Source organism: Macaca mulatta, chromosome 20, assembly GCF_049350105.2.
Source record: "Macaca mulatta isolate MMU2019108-1 chromosome 20, T2T-MMU8v2.0, whole genome shotgun sequence".
Lineage (NCBI taxonomy): Eukaryota > Metazoa > Chordata > Mammalia > Primates > Cercopithecidae > Macaca > Macaca mulatta.
The window spans coordinates 81,233,225-81,255,947 of NC_133425.1; the positions used below are offsets into that span (position 1 = coordinate 81,233,225).

Genomic DNA, 22,723 nt, shown 5'->3' on the forward strand with positions numbered 1-22,723 from the left:
GCCTCTCTGAGCCCTTTTCCCACCTGTCAAATGGGCTGAGTGCAGAAATTCACAAATCAACTGGGAAGAGTGGGGCAAGGGGAGAAGATAACTGAGTTCATTATAAACGTACCACCACATAGAAGGGAATAGGTTCTCATGTTCTGTAGCACAGTAGGGTGACTCTAGTTAACAGTGATTATTTTATATTTCAAAATACCTAGAAGAGAAGATTTGGAATGCTTCCAACACAAGAAATGATAAAGGTTTGAGGTGATGGATATCCCAGTTACCCTGATTTGATCATACACATTGTATACATGCATCCAACTCTCACATGTACCCCGTAAATATGTACACTAATGTATCAATTAAGAAAAAAATGCACAGAGTGCTGTTGTGGGGATCACAGGCCCACTGGGCCATGTTGGACATGGGCGAGGAGAGGACAGGGATCCAGGAGCCCAGCTCTGCCCCTCCCTCTGTGAAGCTTGGAGAATATGAGTTCATATACTTGGCTACAAAATTCCTAATCTGGCCGGGCGCGGTGGCTCATGCCTGTAATCCCAGCACTTTGGGAGGCCGAGGTGGGTGGATCACGAGGTCAGGAGATCGAGACCATCCTGGCTAACACAGTGAAACCCTGTCTCTATTAAAAATACAAAAAATTAGCCGGGCATGGTGGCGGGCGCCTGTAGTCCCAGCTACTCGGGAGGCTGAGGTAGGAGAATGGCATGAGCCTGGGAGGTGGAGCTTCCAGTGAGCTGAGATCACGCCACTGCACTCCAGCCTGTGCGACAGAGCAAGACTCCATCTCAAAAAAAAAAAAAAAAAAAAAAAAAAAAAAAAAATTCCTAATCCTCTGAATGGAGGAAGTGGGGACTCTAAGATCCCTCTGGAAAGGCCCTGAGAGTCTCTAGACATGTTGTTGAAGAGCCTCGGCCACAGTCAAGTGTGACTTCTTTGGAGCCTTTTATGGGGTCGTGAATTATCCATCCCCTTGTCCACTTGTCCATGTCACCAACTTGCTGTAGGCCAAAGGCCCTCTCATGAGTTCTTTGTTGCTTCTGGGCATGTATGTGAATTAAAAGTCTGCTTTGTGGTATCAGGATTCCAAAGTCTTTCTTCAAAATTTTAAAGCACCCCAAACAAGTGCTTTGGGGTGTAGACATTTTTCTTTTGATTCCCACATATATAAAATTTAAAAATAGTTTGTTTCACACTTAACCAGCTCCTCTTAAGCTTGCAGCTGTGTGGTTTATCCCCCATTGGCAGGAGACTGGGTGTCTATGGGCTTCCCGTGGCCCCAGTCCTTCAGTGACCAGGAACAAACCTATCTGTCATGGAAGGTGTCCTTTTACCCTGACGGATTCGGCCCTGACTTTGACTGTCAGGCTGGGTGTCAGAGGTTCTGTTTTGCAAGAAGAAAAGTGGCTGGTGGATGGCGAGGGGATTTGCTCGATGATTGACTTTGAAACCCTGGCTAGTACTTCTTGGTTTGCTGAAGCTGATTCACTTCTACACAGAGGGAAGACGGGTCATGTGTATCTCCTTGAAATACCTGGAGTGCGGAGAAAGCTTTGAACCTGACATCAGTTGATGCACGAGACATTCCACCCGCACTTCATCGCTCAGTGTAGGTTTCCTGGGGCTGCCAAAACAAAGTACTGCAAACTGCATGCCTTAAAACAATGGGGCCTGTACTTGGTTACAGATCTGGAGGCCAGCAGTCCACAACTGAGGTGTGCACAGGGCCATGCTGTCTTTGAAGGCTCCAGGGGAGGCTCTCTCCTTGCCTTTCTCCTTTCTTCGTGGGTGGCCGGCAGTCCTTGGCTTGTGCATGCATCACTGCAGTCCTACCTGTGTCAGCACCGGGCCTTCCTTCCTGTGTCCAGGTTCCCCCTCTTCTTATGAGGACACCAGTCATTGGGTGGGGGCCCAGCCCAATCCAGCATGACCTTACCTAAACTTGACTTTATTGGCAAAGATCCTATGTCATCTGTAAAGATCCTGTAGGAATGTGAACTATCCAAATACATTCACGTTCACAAGTTCTAGGGGTGATCACTTCAATATATCCTTTTGGGAGTCACAGTTCAACCCAAAACAGAGAGGAAAACTGAATCCCGATTTTTGTTGTTGTTGGTAATCAATATAGTTTACACTTAGGATGCCTTGATTTTGGAAGTCCCATCAAAAAGCATGGTGTGGCTTGCTCTACTAACTTACTGGTTTTAGCCATTCTTGTGATAACTCTTGACCCACTTTAGGCACATGGAGCTACTCGTATCAGCTCTGGAAATGGTGGGAACCCTCCCCAAGTCCAAGTTCCTAGGTGCCAGTCAAGGGCCGACCTTGGAGGCCTCCTACCAAGGGCAGTGATCTCAGGGTGCTGTGTGAACTCTCCCCACACGGCAATGCCGCTGGGTCCCTCTGCCACCCTTTTGGCCTCCTCTTTTGGCCTCCTGTGGCTACTCTGGTAGTCTGGAACTCCCCAACTGCCCCCCTCCCCAACATCCCAGCACCCCAGTGCTGACCTCCCATGCTCTGCTTTTGGTTCCTGCAAGTCCTGTCCATGTATTACCATGGTGTTACTTATTTTAACTTCCTGATGCTGGCTTTCCTATGCCTCTGTCTTCATTTTGAATTTTTGTTATTGTTTTATTGCATGCGTCCAACATACACTTCCGCATCCTCACTCAGACCGCCCAGCACAGGGACTAATTCCATCACTGGTGTCAGTGGTTCAACTCTGGCCCTTTTTCAACAGAAACGCCTAATTCCAGATCTTTTATAAATTGGTTTATTCCTTCCTTCCTTCCCTCCTTCCTTCCTACCTTCCTTCCTGTTTTTCCTCCCTCCCTCCCTCCCTTCCTTCCTCCCTCCCTCCTTCTTCCTTCCTTTTCCTTCCTTCCTTCCTTCCTTCCCTCCTTCCTTTTTTTTTTTTTTTTTTTTTAGAGATGGGGTCTCATTGTGTCACCCAGGCTGGAGTGCAGTGGCAATCACGGCCCACTGTAGCCTCAACCTCCCGGACTCAAAGGATCATTCCACCTCAGCCTCTCAAGTAGCTAGGGGTACAGGTGTGAGCCACCATGCCTCGTCAATTATAGTTTTCTTTTCTTTTTTTTTTTTTTTTTGTAGATTTGGGGTCTTGGTATATTTCCCAGGCTGGTCTAGAACTCCTGGCCTCAGGTGATCTGCTCACCTCAGCTTTTCAACGTGCTGGGATTACAGAGGTGAGCCACTGTGCACGGCCCAAATCAGTTGATTTCTATGTTGCATTTCACTCTCTTGAGTTTTTAGGTCATGGAAATGTCTGTGTACTACTCTTAGGCTACTGACAATTGTGTAGCAAGACACACCAGACTCTGCTTTGCAAGTGTGTTCCTCGAACACCGTCTCCTCCTGGTCTCTACTTCTTTGCTCCTGGGTATTATGACTTTGACCCCTTCATTGCACCCTTTTCCCGTGTTTCTGGAGCCAAGAGCACATTCGCTCTAATAATATAGCAAAAGGCAGCTGTTGGGAGGAGACCACGCTGGAACTCAGTGACTAACACGCTCTATTTAAACAATGCAGCCACTTCCCTCTCTGAGGTTCTCAGCCAGCCTCCCTTCAGAGCGGACGTCTCAGGGCTGTGTGTTATCTCACACTGTTTATGTGTCTGTGGGTTTTTGAAGGTCAAATGTAGGTTAACTCTCACGTGGGATGGGAGAGATGGATAGGCGGCTGGAGCTCTGGGTTGTATAGTGAGCGTGTGTCTAGCTACGGACCTTGTCTGACAGGTTTAACATTTGCCATTTGCTGTGGCTTTTAAAAAGTTCTCACTTTTAGATTTTGGAGTGCTGACAGAGGATTTGGGGGGTGGGGGACAGCTCATTTCATTGAAATACATTTGCCTTTAAAATAAATCCGGCATCGCCTTCAGTACTTGCAGTTGGTCAAGAAAGGCCCATGTGTGTGGCTGAGAGCAGCTGAGTGGAGGGTGCAGATGCTTGCTGGATGGAGACGCTGCCGCTCGCTTCATTGCTGATTTGTGAGGACGCGTGGATTTCCTTTCCTTGCCTGGCGAGGCTGCCATCGTATCCTGACATGTTTAGCACAGGACACATGCTTCTCAACCAGGAGGAAGACTTGCGTTCTGAGCTCAGCGACGCTGAACTTGTTCCTGTAGGCAATTTGTCTGAATCCCAATTTTTGCCCCAGTGCCATGGCGCATTTTTCTTTTTCCTCAAGGCCTTTGCCTTCAGACTTGTTATTAAGGAAAAGAAAATGTAGGCCCGGGCCGGGCGCGGTGGCTTGCGCCTGTAATCCCAGCACTTTGGGAGGTGGATCATGAGGTCAGGAGGTCGAGACCATCCTGGCTAACATGTGAACCCCGTCTCTACTAAAAATACAAAAAAATTAGCCGGGCGTGATGGCAGGCACCTGTAGTCCCAGCTACTTGGGAGGCTGAGGCAGGAGAATGGCGTGAACCCAGGACGTGGAGCTTGCAGTGAGCCGAGATCGCACCACTGCAGTCCAGCCTGGGCAACAGAGCCAGATTCTGTCTCAAAAATAAAATAAGATAAAATAATAAATAAATAAAGTGGGCGTGGCATGGTGACTCACACCTGTAATCCCAACACTTTGGGAGGCCAAGGTGGGAGGATCACTTCAGCCCGGGAGTTCAAGACCAGCCTGGGCAACATTGCGAGGCCCCATCTCTACAAAAAAAAAAAATAATAATAACTGGATGTGGTGGTAGAAGCCAGTGGTCCCAGCTATTTGGGAGGCTGAGCTGGGAGGGCTGCTTGAGCTTGGGAGGTCAAGGTTGCAGTGAGCCGAGATTGCACCACTGTACGCCAGCCTGGGTGACAGAGCAAGACCCTGTCTCCAAAAAAAATGTGTATAGTTTTGGTACTCACATATTTATACACTGGCCAGGCTAACAGTGCGCCTGTAGGAGACCCCCTGGGTCTTTCTCTTCCTTTGTACTGCTGTCTTGCTCTCCCTTCCTCACTCTCTTTCTTCTACAAATATTTATGAGAGTCCTTCGGGAGCTAAGGCGTGCTGGCCCACACACTGTCAGGATCACAAAAAAGCTAAATATAAATATGCCTCCCAGAGCTTTGGATGTCAGAACCCAAGTTAGCTGGAACCCAAAGACTCTGGAAGGCTAGAAAGTTAATACGGATGACGTCTCTTGGGACAAGGCAGGTTTATCTGTGAAAGAAGAAACTTCTGGCTTGTGTGAGTCACTCAGGCTGCCTGGGCTCCCGGGTCTCCCCCTGGGGAGTTGCACGGTGGGACTTCATGAATGAAAAACAGATTTGACAATTTCACTAAAATTGGTTCGAGACATCTTGTGTGTCTGACCCTAGTCTGGTGGTGATTTCCGGGGTGTGGGAGAAGGTGTGTGGGCCAGCAGGGTTCTCTGGGAAAGACACGGGAAGACGGCTTCAGATTTGGCAGCCGTGGGCAGCCTGACTCTTTGCGTTGAGCCTTGGAGCTGGCCAGTGAGAGGGCAGTTGGGGAGAACACTCCGGGTCACAGGAGAAGGCCGAGCTGGGAGGGAGGGTCTCTAAGTTGCAGTTGATCTCAGACACCAAGATTCTACTATAAATGGAAGAGCTGGCAGGCCTACAGCCAGGCAGGGGAACTTGGAAATCTGATGTTCCAGAAGAGTATCGTGAAGGAGCAAAGAAAACCCACCAGCCGATATTGCTGGGGCCCGAGACTACAGGCTTAGGGTGGGACAGCGGCCTGACACCAAGGTCTGGAGGGAAGCGGCAGAAAGACTGTGCGTTCACCTCTGAGTGCAGGGAGGAGGCGGAAGAAGGGCACCCACGCTGCAGGGGTGGAACTGGCAGGGTCCTGCTCAAGGGGTGGAAACCCGGCCCTGCAGGGAGCTCTGTGCACTGCCCAGGGTGCCGGTGTGCTGGGCAGTCCCAACTCACCTGGTGGTGGCGGCTTAACTCTAAACTGTGAGCTTGTCAGTGCTATTCCCATCTTGCAGACGAGGACAATAAAGCTGGGAAGTGACAAAGCCAGGCTGAGAGCAAGGTTCTTCTGACTCTGAAGCCTGTGCCCTGCACCTCCTGCCTCTACTGTATCTTGGGAGCTGGGTATCACTTGGGACCACTGACTCTTCAATTATAAGAGGGAGGAAGGACAGCTAAGCGTCTCCGCTCAGCAGCAGGTGACACAATGCACTGTGTCCTTGTCACTCACACAGGAGTACGTCTCTTCTGCAAGACCACCTGCTCCATCCTTTGCCTTCACCTTCACTTGGTTGTTGAGTTTGCAGACAGCACCGTCCACGCCTGTTTCTCCCTCTCTTCTCCTCTCATCTGGGGCCCTTTGGCTCTGTCTCTGCTCCTCAGTCCCACAATGTGGGCACATCTCTATAGGAGTGGTTTACTGGAAAGCAAAGTGGGGTTTGTCCATAGGAGATGTGAGTTCAAGTTCTAGTTCCACCCCCCCGTGGTCACGGTCTTGGACAAGTCACTCGACCTCTCTGAGCATCACCTCATCTGCAGAACAGGGACAGTAATAGTTCCACCTTGTAGGGTAGTGAGGTCAAAGGGAGGAGATATCAGAAAGTGACCTGGACTTCCTGGGCAATGCACCGTGGCCTCTGCTTTTACTAACCGCCTTCTTGGCCGCACGAGAGATGTTCTAGCTGCAAATCCACTGACTTTCCTGGAGTGTTTGAGGTTAACCTTAATTTAAGTCAATCCTTCCCTCTTGGCTCCTAAGACTCGGCATCAACTTCCTGACACTTCCTCCTCCCCTGTCCTACCCATTCCCCCGAAACTCACCATGTTCCACATTTTTTTTCCCCTCCAAAATGTCCTAAAAGAATCCAAAGGCTCACTTTTTTTTTTTTTTTTTTTTTTTTTTGGTCCTATCTGGCTGTCCCAAGGCCCTCATGCCAACAGGTACTCTTATCAGGCATGGCCTCCCTAGGGCTTAGCAGTGACCCTCCAGAAGTTGAGGGCAAAGGTCAGGTCTCTGTTTGGTTAAGGGCAAATTCTTTACTACACACTGTGACACTTGCTTGATCAAAAAAAGTTTGGCAGAGGTGACATAAGCCGGGGCCGTAGTGCGTCTGCATGGTCTGGCTTGGTCTTCAGCTCTTCTGACACCTACCGTGAAAACAGCATGCTCCAGGTAGACACCAGCACCAGGCGAGGCCTGGGGACCAGACCTGGAGCTGCCCTGCAGCCTTACCTATGATGCCCTTGCCAACCCACAGACCATGAGCTAGGACAACAAACGTCTGTGACTGTAAGCCACTTGTTTGTTACACAGTGTGATTCAGCGAAACCCAGAGTAGGGAAGGCTTCCTAATAGGATATATTCCACCAGAAAAGATGGAGCCGTTCGATTGAGTTAAAATGAAGAACTTTTGCTCTTCGAAAGAAGCTTGAAGAAAAAGGGAAAAGACAGGTTACTCACTGGGAGAACATAGTCTTCACACACATAAAGGTTTAGTAGCAAGACTATATAAAGAACTCTTGCAAAGTCGTAAGAAAACATGAACAGCCCAATTAAAAAAGGGGGCAAAAGGCAGGAACAGACATCGCACAGAAGACCTAAAATACTTACTCTGTGATCCTTACAGAAGTAAAGGATTAGATGATCGCTCAAATTTATTCCATCATTTGAATTTGGTTGTTTAATACTTTTCCTTTGCTTTCTCTGTGACATGACTATCTTCATAAACTGAAGGAGATTATTTTCCCTTTAAGTTTATAATTATTTTAAAATATTGATCACCGTTAAGTTGTTTGATTCACAATGAGTACATGGGAGGGTGATCGGGGAGCACAACTCTGGACCGTGATGAGACACCGTTTTGCATCCCCTGGGCTGGAAGCCTGGGCTGCTCCGTCAGGTGTCTGCTGGGGCGCCCAGCGGTGTTAGAAAGGTCCTCAAAGGGAGGGCTGGGTCCTGCAGATAAGCAGGTCGCGGGCTGTTGAGCTGGAAACGTTTGGATGTAGGTGTCAATACAGTCTCACTGGCACCTATCGAGAGATGAAGCTTGAGGGATTGAGGTTAAACTGGGAATATTTTTAAACAGTGTTTTCCCCGGCACTGACTCTGGTGCTTTTAGATGCCAGATGAGAATCGACGGATGGGTCAGGTGATGTGTCTCCAATCTCTCTACAGATGAGTAATCGAATAAGAAACCAGTGGCCAGGGGCGTGGCTTCTTCCCCATCTTCCCACCGCAGCCCTCTCCCCGGCCCACACACGCCCCATCACCGCCGTCATCATCTCCATCCCTGCTCTTTGGCCAAGAAAGCCTGTTAAGGTGGTGTGGGGAAATAAACATTGACTCGGGGCCCAAAAACCCATCCTGCTGCAAGCGGGCTGTGCCACTGTGGGTGCATCATTTAACCTCATTAAGCCTCTGTTTTCCCATTTGTAAACTACAGAGGGACTGGAGACTTGTAGATGTAAGAGATAAATCTAGTTCTTTCATAGACATTAAGGTCCTTGAAAAATCTAATTCTTTCATAGACATTAATGATCCTTGATCATTTGAGGGACTTGGAGATTGGTTTCTACTGTTTCTGTTGTTACTAACACTCCTATTTTCCCAAGGCCTTTATAAAGGGGTGAGCTTTCCGTCACTGAAAGTATTCAAACAGGCTTCCAGCAATTTTTTTGGGAAAATGTTCCTGCTTTTGAGTAAGACACAGGACTAGATCAGGGTTTGGCAAACTATGGTTCGTGGGCTCAATTCCGTCCCTTTCCTGTTTTTGAAGATAAAGAGGAACAGAGCCGCACTCACTCGTTCACAGCCTCTACGGCTGCATTGGCACAGAGACTTGAGGAGTTGTGACACAGACTGTATGATCTGCAGAGCCTAAAATACTTACCCTGTGATCCTTACAGAAGTAAAGGATTAGATGATCGCTCAAATTTATTCCATCATTTGAATTTGGTTGTTGAATAATTTTCCTTTTCTTTCTCTGTGACATGACTATCTCCATAAACTGAAGGAGATTATTTTCCCTCTAAGTTTATAATTATTTTAAAATATTGATCACCGTTAAGTTGTCTTATTCACAACATGAGAATAATGGAAAATGTTTAGCTAAAGCAAGAATTGTGTGAATTCTCTTGGTAGACCTTAATGCAGTAATCGTCTCCAATAATCATAAGCCAATTGATTACAGACAACATACTACAGGATTAGAGCCTTAATAACTTTACATAATCAGGCAATCTGATAGATGATAAGTATGTTTAAATGATTAAATACACAAACGAAACTAAAGGTATAAGAAAATAAACAATTGTAGGAATAAGACAATAGCTGAATGAAAAACTTGGTGCAAAATCTCATTAAAAAGAGTTTACAGCGTCTTGGAGTCCAGCATAGGTTTCATCAGGGTTCCGGGACAGACAGGACAGCGCTGAGAGAGAACATCCGCAAAGGTCCAGAAGTGATGAAGAACATGACTTTTCCAACCAGCAAGGACAAAGCAGGACAAATAAAAACAGACCTACAGTTAGATGCATTGCAGCAAAACTGCAGAACACCAGAGACAAAGAAATGTCTGCAAGCAGCCAGAGAGAAAAGCCCTCCCCAGTGGGACACAGATCAGTGTCCCATGGATTCTTACTGGCAGTAAGATGCAAAAGACAGTAGAAGAACATCTCCAAAGAGAGCCACAAAAATAACTGTGAAGCTGGAATCTAAACCCAGCTAAGGCCAGGTGCGGTGACTCACACCTGTAATCCCAGCACTTTGGGAGGCTGAGGTGGGTGGATCACTTGAGGTCAGGAGTTTGAGACCAGCCTGGCCAACACAGGAAAACCCCATCTCTATCAAAAATTAGCCGGGCGTGGTGGTGGGCGCCTGTAATCCCAGCTACTCAGGAGGCTGAGGCAGGAGAATTGCTTGAACCCAGGAGGCGGAGGTTGCAGTGAGCTGAGATCACACCACTGCACTTTAGCCTGGGTGACAAGAGCGAAACTTCATCTCAAAAAGAAACAAACAAGCAAAAAACTAAAAAACAAATAAATCCAGCTAAACTGTCACTCAAGGGTGATAATGAAACAATGACATTTCAGAAAACAACTAACAGAGGGGTGCCATGAGTGACGTGAACTAAAATACTTTGTAAAGGCTGTATTCAGGAACAAGTTAACTGAATACAAATGGAAGATCTGCCTGAATCTCAGCCTAGCTCAGCAGGGATCCCATTCCACTGCATTTTTTTTCTTTTTCTTTTTTTTTTTTTTTTGAGGTCATGGGAAGTGTTCAAACAGAACTGACTGGACAGGTCCTGAATGTAGCCAGGGGTGAGAACCTGGGGTTTGGTTTGATGGACTCTGGGCTGGACAGGGGCTTGCAGGCTTAGTCACAGGATTCTTGCTGAAGCGAGGGTTTTCTTAAGCTTCACAAATTTAGGAAACCAAAGGGGAATCTGCTTGTTTGTTTTCTCCCTGAGTGGAAGGGAGAAGCTTTTACAAGAAATAACTTTTTCAGCAAATCCAGCGTATTTTTTTAACCTCTCATTTTTTGCCCCCCTGCAATTGTGACATGTCTACATGAAATTGGCCACAGGAAGGAAGCCCTGTTGGAGAAGCTATTTTCTGAACATCCCTTTATACCCTCGATTTCACAACATGCAGACATTTAGGTTGAGAGACTGGGACTTCAGGCCCTAATGGCAGCTATAATTTGGAAGTCAAATGCAGCAGGGAGCGCTTAGAGCTGATGCATGATTCCCGCACACAGACAGCCAAGGTAAGCATCATGGAAGCCATTAGATATTCACTCTAGTGAGAGAGACTTGAAGAACTGCGAGTCTAAATCCTTCTGGAAATGAGCCTGAAATGAGAGTTCAACTCAATGAGATCCTCTAATGGGGAAGTTAAGAGTTTAGACAAGGGCTAGAAGAAAATAGAATGACCCTACCACTGGGAAGTAGCAGTGACCCAGGACTGCTGCTTTGAAAGTACCCTTTACCTAAAATGGGGAGCTCGAGGTTCACTGGCTTATGGCCCTGAGGAAGGTACAACCAACGCTGGAGTCGTGCATCATGGCTTACTACAATGTTTGTACCAGTCCGTGTAGGTGCGGGGGGTAGGGGTGGCACCCTCTGACAGTCTTGCCTCCATAAGCACGCATAGAGTTTGCATGAAGACTTCCTGTACTTAATGATACTAGTCATTGAAGTTGCAGGGATGATAGAAAGCACCTTGACTCCTTGTCTGCTTGTTCCATCACAGTTCTTCCTCCTGCCTGTTGGAGGTGGTCATCTCCAGGCACCTGTGGGTTGAAGTGGAAAGACTGTAACTGCCACTTTCAATGCCTGCCAGGCACCAGCTACTTCATACATCTCATTTAATCCTTGTGACAGCTCTTTGAGGTGGATACTTCTATCTGCACTGTGCAAAGGAGGCTGCAGGCTCAGGATCAAAGGGACTTTTGTGTCAGGGTACAAGGCTGGCACAGTGGAGGTAGGATATGAGTGCAGGGCTGTAGGACTGTGTGGCTAATGTCTGAGATCACTTATCTCTTGCACCACATCCTATGGGGTGCAATGCTTCCATGTGTGCAGCTGGGGTAAACTTTATGCCCTCCTTGGCAGCATCTATGGAAGGGGACCGATTTCAGCCAAGAGGAGACAATGCTCATTCCCAGGCACTGCTCTCTTTGACTTAGCATCTTTTCTATCTTTTTGTTTATTGATGTGGCAAACATTTATCTCCTTTCCTCATGACTGAGCTTCAGAGCTTTAGGAACCTAGAGATCATCTAATTCAAACTCATGTTTTAGATGAAGAAACTGAGATGTGCAGAAGAGGAATAAACAGACTGGGAAGATGTATCAGTCAGCATTGCTGCATAACAAATGACCCTGAAACTTCATGGCTTAAAACAGCAATGATGAATTATTCTTCAAGATTCTGTGGGTTGACTGGGTGATTCTTCAGCTGATCTTACCTGGGCTCACTTGTGTGGCAGGAGCCATGAGAAGCTTTCATCTCAGCATCTTCAAATGATGCTGAGAATGTATGAAAGTAGGAGCTCTCCAGCTTTGGAAGTTGCAGGTCATTTCCACTCCATTCTATTGGTCAAAACATGTCACAGGCTACTCCAGAGGCGCAAGGAGTGGGGGAAATGAGGAAATAGACCTTATCTATCTATCTATCATCTCTCTCTCTCTCTCTCTCTCTCTCTCTCTCTCTCTATCAATCATCTATCTACCTATTTGTTTATTTATTTATTTTGAGAAAAAGTCTTGCTCTCTTGCTCAGGCTGGAGTGCAGCAACACCATCTCCACTCACAGCAGCCTCTGCCTCCTGGGTTCAAGCTATTCTCCTGCCTCAGTCTACCAAGTAGCTGGGACTATAGGTGCCTGCCATCACGCCCAGCTGATTTTTGTATTTTTTGTAGAGACAGGGTTTTGCCATGTTGGCCAGGCTGTTCTTGAACTCCTGACCTCAGGTGAGCCTCCCACCTTGGCCTCCCGAAGTGTTGGGATTACAGGCATGAGCCACGGCACCTGGTCTAGACTTTTCTTCACCTCTCCTCTCCTCTCCTCCTCTCTTCCTTCCTTTCTCTCTTTCTTTCTCTCTCTCTCTCTCTCTCTCCTTCCTTCCTTCCTTCCTTCCTTCCTTCCTTCCTTCCTTCCTTCCTTCCTTCCTTCCTTCCTTCTTTCTTTCTTTCTTTCTTTCTTTCTTTCTTTCTTTCTTTCTTTCTTTCTTTCTTTCTTTCTTTCTTTCTTTCTTTCTTTCTTTCTTTCTTTCTCTTTCTTTCATTCTTTCAAAAGAGTTTCGCTCTTGTTGTCCAGACTGGAATGCAATGGCAGGATCTCGGCTCTCTACAACCTCTACCTCCTGGGTTCAAGTGATTCTCCTGCCCCAACCTCCCAAGTAGCTAGGATTACAGGCATGTACTACATGCCCGGCTGATTTTTGTATTTTTTGTAGAGACAGGGTTTTGCCGTGATGGCCAGGCTGGTCTTGAACTCCTGACCTCAGGTGAGCCACACGCATTGGCCTCCAGAAGAACTGGGATTATAGGCATGAGCTGCCGTGCCTGGTCTAGACCTCATTTGTTGATGGGAGGGGCAGCAAAGCCACATGACCAGGGGGCGAGAATACGGGGAAGCACGAGTCATGTTGCCGGGAGGGAGTCATTGTTGCAGCAATCTACCTTGATGACATGGGCCAGTTTCTAGCAGAGTCAGGGCTTGACCCTAGGACTCCTGATTTTGCTCCTTTCTGTGACAGCACACTGCTCTAACACCCTATAGGAATTCCTAAAAGCCCCTGAGTTTTCTAGGAGTATCCCAGCGCCAAGAGACCATGTGTGTCCCCTCTATGCTTGTGACTCTGCCAACCAGTGCTCCTTCCTGGTATCCTGAATTGTAGCAGATGATGATCTCACACTGAAGTGACCACCTTGTCACCCCCTAACCACCTCTTCCTCCAGTGTGTCCCAGGATGGGAGGATTCCAAACTCTCTCACTCCAGAGGGGGCAGGTGACCCATTAGAGTCAGAGAATAAAATACTTGACCTTCCACTTATATTTCTGCTTGTCTAAGAAGAAAATGAAGTTTGCAGATGTTTAGAAGTAGGGAGACACCAGCACCGTCACTTGGTTCTTGCAAGGTTGCCAGATGTCAAGTGTCGTGTGCAGGACAAAGAAGACCCTGAGGGCGAAGGGGAAACTCTGCCGTGGTTGCACATCGAGACGTGTGTAGGTTGCACAGCGAGACGTATGTAGGTTGCCGGTCTGATTTACTGGACTGAGGAATGTATTATCCTAACACAATACTTTCAATCATTTGCAATGAAATAAAACATGACTGTGGAAATACTTTGCATGGCACAGACATTCACTGGCAGCCTTTGTTAAGGATGAGAGAAAGTCTTTCTTTGTCCTCAAGGTGTAAGTTCCACATTTGCTGAAGGTTTTTTGGCCATGATAAATGGACCCCTGAAGTATGATATAATTTCTCTCTCTAAGGTATATGTGTTATTTATCTTATCCATGTATGCTGTACTAAAATAAGCACACAACCTGTGCCTTTGAGGTAGAAGAAATCCACACTATGGAGAGAGAATTTTGAAAATCGATCGAGTCAGTGTGGGTTATGGGCCAGGTATTGGCTTCCCAAACATCCCATTTAGTCCCCAGGTGAGGTAAGTACTGATGCTCTGTTTACCAGATGAGAAAAATGATTCTAACGGGTCCAAAGTAGAGGAGGCATATCCCCACCAAGCCGGTCCTGATGTCCCCTGAATTCCAGGGTTGCTCTTGGCAGGCGTACAGGCATAGCCCACGTCTACAGGAGCTGTGACATCATGACAGTCGCCAGGCTTATCCTCCTCTCACACAGGACAGCCATGCCAGGCTTTGCTGTCACCCTGTTGCCAGGAGGAAGAAGCAGGTTTCAGAGATGTGATAGGCTCTGCTGACCTCCACACTGGTGTTGAGTCTCCCTTCTGCCCTTGCGTCTCACCTAAGATCTCACTGCCCTTCTCCGTGTGCAGAAAGGAGGTCCTGGGGTGGGCCGGCAGGAAATGGGAGCACCTGTCTTAGGTCTCCAGGCTGGAACTGCCCCTGAAACCCCCTCTGTGGGGGGCACTTGAGGGTATGGAAAGCTCATTCCGAGGGGGAAGTAGGGGGAAATCTGGGGTGCTGAGGAGCCTGGCCCTGTTGCCAGGTACAGGTCCGCCCACAGTGGGCTGAATGGTGGCCTCCCAAAGAGATGCCTGTGTTCGAACCCCCAGACCAGAGTGTGATTTGTCTTTGCAGATGTAACTAAGTCAAGGATCTCGAGATGAGATCAGCCTAGATTACCTGGCTGGCCCTAAACCAAACAACAGGTGTTTTTGTTTTGTTTTATTTTGTTTTGTTTTGAGATGGAGTCTTCCTATAGTTGCCTAGGCTGGAGTGTAGTGGTAGGATCTCGGCTCACTGCAACCTCCACCTCTCTGGTTCAAGCAATTCTTCTGCCTCAGCCTCCCAAGTAGCTGTAGCTGGGACCACAGGTGTGCGCTACCATACCTCACAAATTTTTGCATTTTTAGTAGAGATGGGGTTTCACCCTGTTGCCCAAGCTGGTCTCAAACTCCCGACCTCAAGTGATCCACTCTCCTGGGCCTACCAAAGTGCTGGGATTATAGGTTTGAGCCACCGCCCCTGGCCAACAGGTGTCTTTATAAAGCACCTAGGGCCTGGCTCATAAGTCACAGAAACTCAGAATCTCTTGTGGTTAAATTGAAATGTTTCCTAATTGTTTATTGGGTGTAGAACTCCTCCTGACAGAGAGTCTATCAGGAAATACTCCAACAGCTATGAAGTGTGACTCCTACTAAACCTACAACAATTATCCATGGGCGCTGACCTGTTCCCCAAACTTCATCTTTTCTTGTGGGTCTGTTGGTCATAACAGACACAAGGTGGTATATGTGATAAATGGCTCTTGTCTTCGGGGCTGGGAGATCTTCTGTGTTTCTTTTGGTTCCGGATGTTTCTGTCCCAGCAGCCTGAGATGTTTCTTGCTGAATCCCTGCTGGGAATGACAAGACCTGCCAGCTGTCCATGTGCTTTCTACCTGTGCATTTCATGTGGCCCCTACAGGTGCTGCCTTGAGATACCACCTGTTTTTCTCTTTTCTCTTTCTTTTTTTTTTTTTTCTTTTCAGAGACTCACTCTGTGGCCCAGGCTGGAGTGCAGTTGTGCAATCTTGGCTCACTGCAACCTCCACCTCCCCGGTTCAAGTGATTCTCCTACCTCAGCCTCCCAAGTAGCTGGGATTACAGGCATGTGCCACAAGGCCCAGCTAATGTTTTGTATTTTTGGTAGAGATGGGGTTTCACCATGATGGTCAGGCTGGTCTCACTCCTGACCTCAGGTGATCCACTCGGCTTAGCCTCCCAAAGTGCTGGGATTACAGGCGTGAGCCACCGCGCCTGGCCGTACCTGATTTTCCTTCTTTAATTTTTTGTCATTCAGGGAATGGATTGAGACAAGAGGCATTTAAGGTCCTGCAACGACCACAAATATTGTGGCTTAAAGCAACACACTTTTATCCTCTTATCCGTTTCTGGTGGTCAGAAGTCCAGCAGGGGTCTCACTGAGCTAAGATAGAGGTGTCGGCATGGCTGGTTCCTTCTGGCAGCTGTCAAGGAGAGCGTGACATCAGTCTTTCTTCTTCTGTAATGGGACAAATGCAAGCCCAGTAAGTGGGCATGCTTTCTGTTCCTGCCTTCCCCAGCTTCTAGAGGCCGCCTGTATTCCTTGGCTTGTGGCCCTCCCTCCAGTTCCAAAGCCAGCCATGTGGTAACTCCACGACCCCCTCTGAATCCTCGTCACATCTCTGATTCTAGCTTTCATGCCTTGCTCTCTCTCTCTCTCTCTTTTTTTTTTTTTTTTTTTTTTTTTTTGAGACGGAGTCTCACTCTGTCGCCCTGGCTGGAGTGCAGTGGTGCAATCTCGGCTCACTGCAAGCTCTGCCTCCCGGGTTCATGCCATTCTCCTGCCTCAGCCTCCCGAGTAGCTGGGACTGCAGTTACCCACCTCCACGGCCGGATAATTTTTTGTATTTTTAGTAGAGACGGGGTTTCACCACGTTAGCCAGAATGATCTCAACCTCCTGACCTCGTGATCTGCCCGTCTTGGCCTCCCAAAGTGCTGGGATTGCAGGCATGAGCCACCGCACCCGGCCCTGCCTCTCTCTTATAAGGACGCTGTGGGTACATTGGACCCACCTGGAGATTCCAGGATACCCTCCCCATCTCAGAGTCCTTAACTTGATTCTGTCTCCCTCTCCCTCTCCGTCTCTCTTTCCTCTCTTTTCTCTCTCCATCTTCCACTTTCCCTCCTCCACTTTCTCTCTTGTTCCTGCCCTTCATAGAAGGACACGACTTGTCATCCTGCACCTGTGTTTGACATCTCACTCCCCGGTTGTGTTAGAAACTCCATTTTCTTCCTCATTGCTGTCTTCCTGGATCCTAGAGACGAAGGTTGGTTGAATTTTCCTCAATGTCTCTCCTTTCATCCTTTCCTTCCCCTTCCTGGGCATGCATTTGTCCAATAAGAGAGGAAGAAAGACCGACATCATGCTCTAAACCCAGGGGCTTTCCAACCCGTCTTGGGGTGACACTTATGTGACCATTGAGGTCTCTTTACGTGATGTCATGCTGTGGGCAGTGCCAGGCCTGGTGAGCTGGCACCAGAGCAGCTTGGGGTTGGGGAAGCAACCTTCCATGAAGATCCTGTTTCCAGGTGGATCCCAGCCCCTCGGCCAAGCCCTGCTCCTCCGCTTGGGTCTCAGGGATGCCATGCACCTTCTCCTTTGCTCCTTCTGTTTACTCGGTGAAATAGCGGTAAGGCCACGGGGCCGCTGGAGGCTGGGGGAGGGTTGTCTAGGACAGAGGAAGGGCGGGCAGGTTTACTGGGGGCCAAGGTCCCATTGCAGAGGGGGCCCCTCGGTTGTGTTCAGCTGCTGGGCACCGGCGTGGAGGAGCAGAGTGCTTTTCTCCAGGCTTGGTGTTTGCCAGGCCTCTGTGGGAAGAAGTTCCCCTTCCTTTTCTGCAGAGTGGGTGGGACCTCCCGCTGTGGACTGAGGGTGGCCACATCGGAGGTGGGAGTGAAGGAGCTCAGGGACACACCGGACATCTAGAATGTTCTCAGTGAACCCAGGTAAATGGCCTCCTGCTTCCTCCACGGCTGTCCTGAGCTCTAATATGATCTCAGGTGGCAATGTCAAGGAGCAGGAGGGGAGGGGGCATGAACGTCCAGGCCCTCAGGCTGTTTGTCCAAGACCTGATCTTCCACTTGGAACCACTGTCTGAACACAGCACTCACTACCCACAACCTCAAGCTGGAGGGCGAGGTGCCATCAGCATCGCAGACGTACACAGTGCACGTCTCCCGCACGTCAGACAGGCAGTGGTTCACGGGCACATAAGTCAAGAAACCCCAGTCTGTAGCAGGTCCACTGAGACAGGAGAATAGCAAGCCAGCCCAAAAGTGACTTCCCGTTCAGACCTGGGGATTAGGATCCATTCTGATTTGTCCTTCCCCATGAAAATAGACAATGGGAAAATACCAGGGACCGAGAGATTTGCAGGCCAAGTTTCTGTCTGTGTTGTGGGCTGCTCTGACAGGTGTGTCCTCAAGGCCTTTTATGGGCTACGCTTGTGACTCAGGCAGCACAAGGGACTCCCCAGTTCCCTGCCTGGGATGTCCCTCTGATGGGAAGTGGTGCCTGATATTCGGTTTCCTTTCATATCAGTTCCTTTTGCATCCAACGACTCTGCTACCTAAGGATGTGTCAGGAAAAGGCCTTCCTAGAAATTTCTGGTGTGTTGGGCCTTTGCTGCTCAGACCTTGTGGAGTGCCTGAGGATCAGTGGGAGAGGGGTGGGTGCCCCCTGAGCTGGAAGGCCCCCAGCTGGTGCTGAGGAAATGTGGGTGACACAGAGCAGGCAGGTGGCAGGCCAGTGCCATTCTCTGCTGGACTGCCACCTCCCCAAGGACAGCAGCACTCCATTGTGTTAGACACCACCAGGCTTCCTTAGGACCCTGCCTTGGGGGCGCTCACGTGGGAGGACTCTCGCCTCTGCTGCTGTCGAGGGGAGCCCTCCTCTTCGGGTTTGCAGGCTGCAGAACACGCCAAGGGGGACTGCAGCATGGGGACAGGCTGGAAGGTTGGGGAGCAGAGGCTGCAGGGAGCAGAAGGAAAAAGATTTAAAGGAGACCGAAGTAAAAGGAAGAAATGTAATTCAGTGGTTTTCAATAGGAGGTGATAGCACCCCACGGGGGACACTCGCCAATGTCTGGGTGTGTTTTTGGTTGTCACAGCTGGGGGTTGCTACTGGCATCTGGTGGGTCGAGGCCAGGATCTTGCTCATCATCTTACAGTGCCCAGGGCAGCCCTGCCACAGAGAATGACCCAGCCCCCAGTGCCCACAGTGCCCGGGAGGAGAGGGCCTGATGGGGCTCCGAGGAGTGGCTGAAGCTGGGAGGACGTGAGTCTCATTCACCTCCACTCGGGCTCGGCAGGAAAGCTCCTCCTTTGACTGGGAATTTCTGCAGTGGAAAAGCCCCATGTTTAATTTTCTTGAGCTGCAACTAGTGGTGCACAATGTGGCCAGCTAGCCTTTGGGTGAGTTTAGAAAATGGAAAGGGCTCATATCTGGGCTCTGGGACCTGACGTTACCTTGTCTATGTGGAGTGCTCTCATGTTTGCATTCCTCACCCACTCGACTCTCACTACAGAGGTGGGCATCTCGCCGGCTGGGAGCTGTCTCTTGGGGGCTTGGCCCCACATGGGCTCCTTCCGGCCTTCCATGGGATCTATGGGTGGGCAAAGCACAAAATAGCCAGGTGAGGCCGGGCGCGGTGGCTCATGCCTATAATCTCAGCACTTTGGGTGGCCGAGGCGGGCGGATCATGAGGTCAGGAGATCAAGACCATCCTGGCCAACACGGTGAAACCTCATCTCTACTAAAATACAAAATCAGCCAGGTGTGGTGGCAGGTGGCTGTAGTCCCAGCTATTCAGGAGGCTGAGGCAGGGGAATCACTTGAACGCAGGAGGTGGAGGTTGCAGTGAGCCGGGATCGCGCCACTGGACTCTAACCTTAGCGACAGAGCAAGACTCCGTCTCAAAAAAAAATCCCCAAAAACAAAAAAACAAAAGAAAACAAAAGCAAAAAAAAAAAAAAAAAAAAAAAAAAGAGAGAGAGCCAGGTGGGCCTTGCTGTCTTGGTGGACTTCTGCCTCTCCAGGTGAGACTGGGGCCTGGCTGCTGCGGAAGTGAGGAACAGACGTTGGAGCAGGAGAGATGGATAAGGAGAGTCCAGTCTGTGTGTTCAAGGAAGCAAAGGGATGAAGACTCACCTGGTGTAGAGAAAAGCAAAGAAATCCTGAAAATGTTCATTGGTTTGGCAGTGGAGGGACGGCCACACACGCTCCTGTTAGACTGGGTAACGGGGCAGCTCTGTCTTGAGGGAGGAGGAATTGGGGACAGTGACAGGCCCTGTCTTGGGGTCCACTGTGCTATTTCCAAGGGTAGCAGTGGCTTCCTGGAAGCTGCGGTCTGAGCTGTGCTCCTGGCTGTGATGTTCCCTTCCCACCCGCGGATGCCACCCATGGAGAACCCTGCTCTTGCCATGTCTGCCCTGGATACACTTTTCGGTCATGTGCCACCTGGAAGCAAAGGATGCAGGTCAGCATTCACGGGAGCAGACACAGATGGCCCAGGCTGCAGGTCCTGGCTGCTCATTGGAGAATGCAGCTTGGAAAGTACACGCTGATGTGGCCGCTGAGAACCAACACGCCTTTGACCACGTGGTCAGATCCCTCTCGGAAGAAGAGAAACTGAGACGCTCATGAGGAGAGAGCTGCCACGAGCTGGCTGGGGCATGGGGGTGGGGAGGAGGTGTCAGGAAAACTGTAAAGTTTCTGCGGCATGTTTTGCTTTTGCTCACCTAGATTTAGAGGAATCCTCTGGGAAAACGAAACTGAAATCTTACTTCCCCACTGGCAGCCTCCTGGTGGCCACAGGATATGGACTTGACCTTGGTTATAGGCATGTCAGTGGCTTCCACTGCATGGTGATTTTTGGGGGGTCAGCTTTGCCAAGCCATAACTTATGTACAATAAAGCCCACCAATTTTATTTTTTTATTTATTTGAGACAGAGTCTCGCTCTGTCACCCAGACTGGAGTGCAGTGGCTCGATCTCAGCTCACTGCAGCCTCTGCCTCCCGGGTTCCAGTGATTCTTCTGCCTCAGCCTCCTCGGTAGCTGGGATTACAGGCATGCAACACCGTGCCTGGCTAATTTTTGTATTTTTAGTAGAAACAGGGTTTCACTATGTTGGCCAGGCTGGTCTCAAACTCCTGACTTCAGGTGATCTGCCCTCCTTGGCCACCCAAAGTGCTAGGATGACAGGCATGAGCCACCGCGATCAGCCAGAACCCACTAATTTTAGATGTACAATTTGGTAAGTTTTGTAACCACCACAGTAATGACCTAGAATATTCCCATCATTCCAGAAGGTCCTGTCATTCCCCTTTGTAATGAACCCACGCTCTGACCCAGCGCCCTGCAAACACAGATCTGCTTTGCATCATTGGTTTGCCCGTTTTAAGAATTGCAGCCAAATGGAATCTTACAGTATTTAGTCTCTTCTTTTTTTTTTTTTCCACACTTAATATAATGCTTTGAAGAGCCATCTGTATTGTTATATTGACGTTTGTGTAAGTAGTCCGTTCCCTTTATTTCTGTGTGGTATTCCAGGGTATGGACATGCCACTGATATGATTTGGCTTTGTGTCCCCACCCAAATCTCACCTTGAATTGTAATCCCCTTAATCCCCACATATCAAGGGAGAGGCCAGGTGGAGGTAACTGAGAAATTATGGGGACGGTTTACCCCGTGCTGTTTTCACGGTAGTGAGTGAATTCTCATGAGATCTCATAGTTTTATAAGGGGCTCTTCCGCCTTCTCTCGGCACTTCTCCTTCCTGCTGTCATGTGAAGAATGTCTTGCCTCCTCTTCACCTTCCACCATGACTGTAAGTTCCCCAAAGCCTCCCCAGCCATGCTGAACTGTGAGTCAATTAAATCTTTTTCCTTTATGAATTACCCAGGCTTGGCAGTTCTTTATAGCAGTATGAAAAGGGACCAATACAGCCACAGTGCGCTTATTCACTTGCCAGGTGATAGCGAGGTTATTTCCCTTGGCCATTATGAACAAAGCTTCTATAAACATGCTAACATGTGTTCACTATGGAAAACAGTATGGTGATTCCTTAAAGAACTGAAAGTAGAACTACCGTTAGATGCAGCAACCCCACTACTAGGTATCTACCCAGAGGAAAAGAAGTCATTATGTGAAAAAGACACTTGCATATGTATGTTTATAGCAGCACAATTTGCAATGGCAAAAATACAGACCCAACCTAAATGCCCACCAACCAACGAGTGGATAAAGAAAATGTGGTGTATATATACGCCATGGAGATACTACTCAGCCATAAAACAGTATGAAATAATGGTTTTTGCAGCAACTTGAATGGAGTTGGAGGCCATTATTCTAAGTGAAGTAATTCAGAAACAGAAAACCAAATATTGTATATTCTCACTTGTAAGTGGGAGCTAAGCCATGAGAATGAAAAAGCGTAAGAATGACTTGGTGGGGAAGGGTGGAAGCGGGGTGAGGCATAAAAGACCACACATTGGGTGCAGTGTACACTGCTAGGGTGATGAGTGCACCAAAATGTCAGAAATCACCACTGAAGAACTTGTTCATGTAATCAAAGGCCACCTGTTCCCGTAAAACTATTGAAAGTAAAATAAAAGAAATACAAAAAGAGAATGACTGACAAAAAACCCAAACAAACACATGTTAATAGGTGTTAATGCGGACATATGTTTTCTTGTTTTCTGGTTTTTTTTTTTTTTTTGGTGGGAGGTGAGAGTACTTATAAGTGGAATTCCTGGGTCACAGGATAAGTTTATGTTTAACTTTCTAAGGAACTGACAATCTGCTTTCCAAAGTGGCTGCATAGTTTTGCATCCTTGCCATCAACATGTGAGAGTTTCAGTTGTTCCACATCCTTGGCAGCACTTGGTATTATCAGTTTAAAACATTTTAACCATCCCAGTGACCATATTGGGATATTTATTTGTGGTTTTAATTTGCATTTGCCTGAGGACTGATGATGGTTTTAAGTGCTTACTTGCCGCCTGTATATTTTCTTC

General features: G+C 48.4%; 1 long non-coding RNA gene across 1 annotated transcript; it reads left to right on the plus strand.

Annotated features, from left to right (window-relative positions):
- The first annotated feature begins 10,596 nt into the window (after positions 1-10,596).
- Positions 10,597-21,191, plus strand: LOC144338309 (uncharacterized). The gene is made up of 2 exons (XR_013412307.1): positions 10,597-10,731; positions 19,742-21,191. It is a non-coding gene; the product is annotated as an uncharacterized LOC144338309 (long non-coding RNA).
- The last annotated feature ends 1,532 nt before the right edge of the window (positions 21,192-22,723 follow it).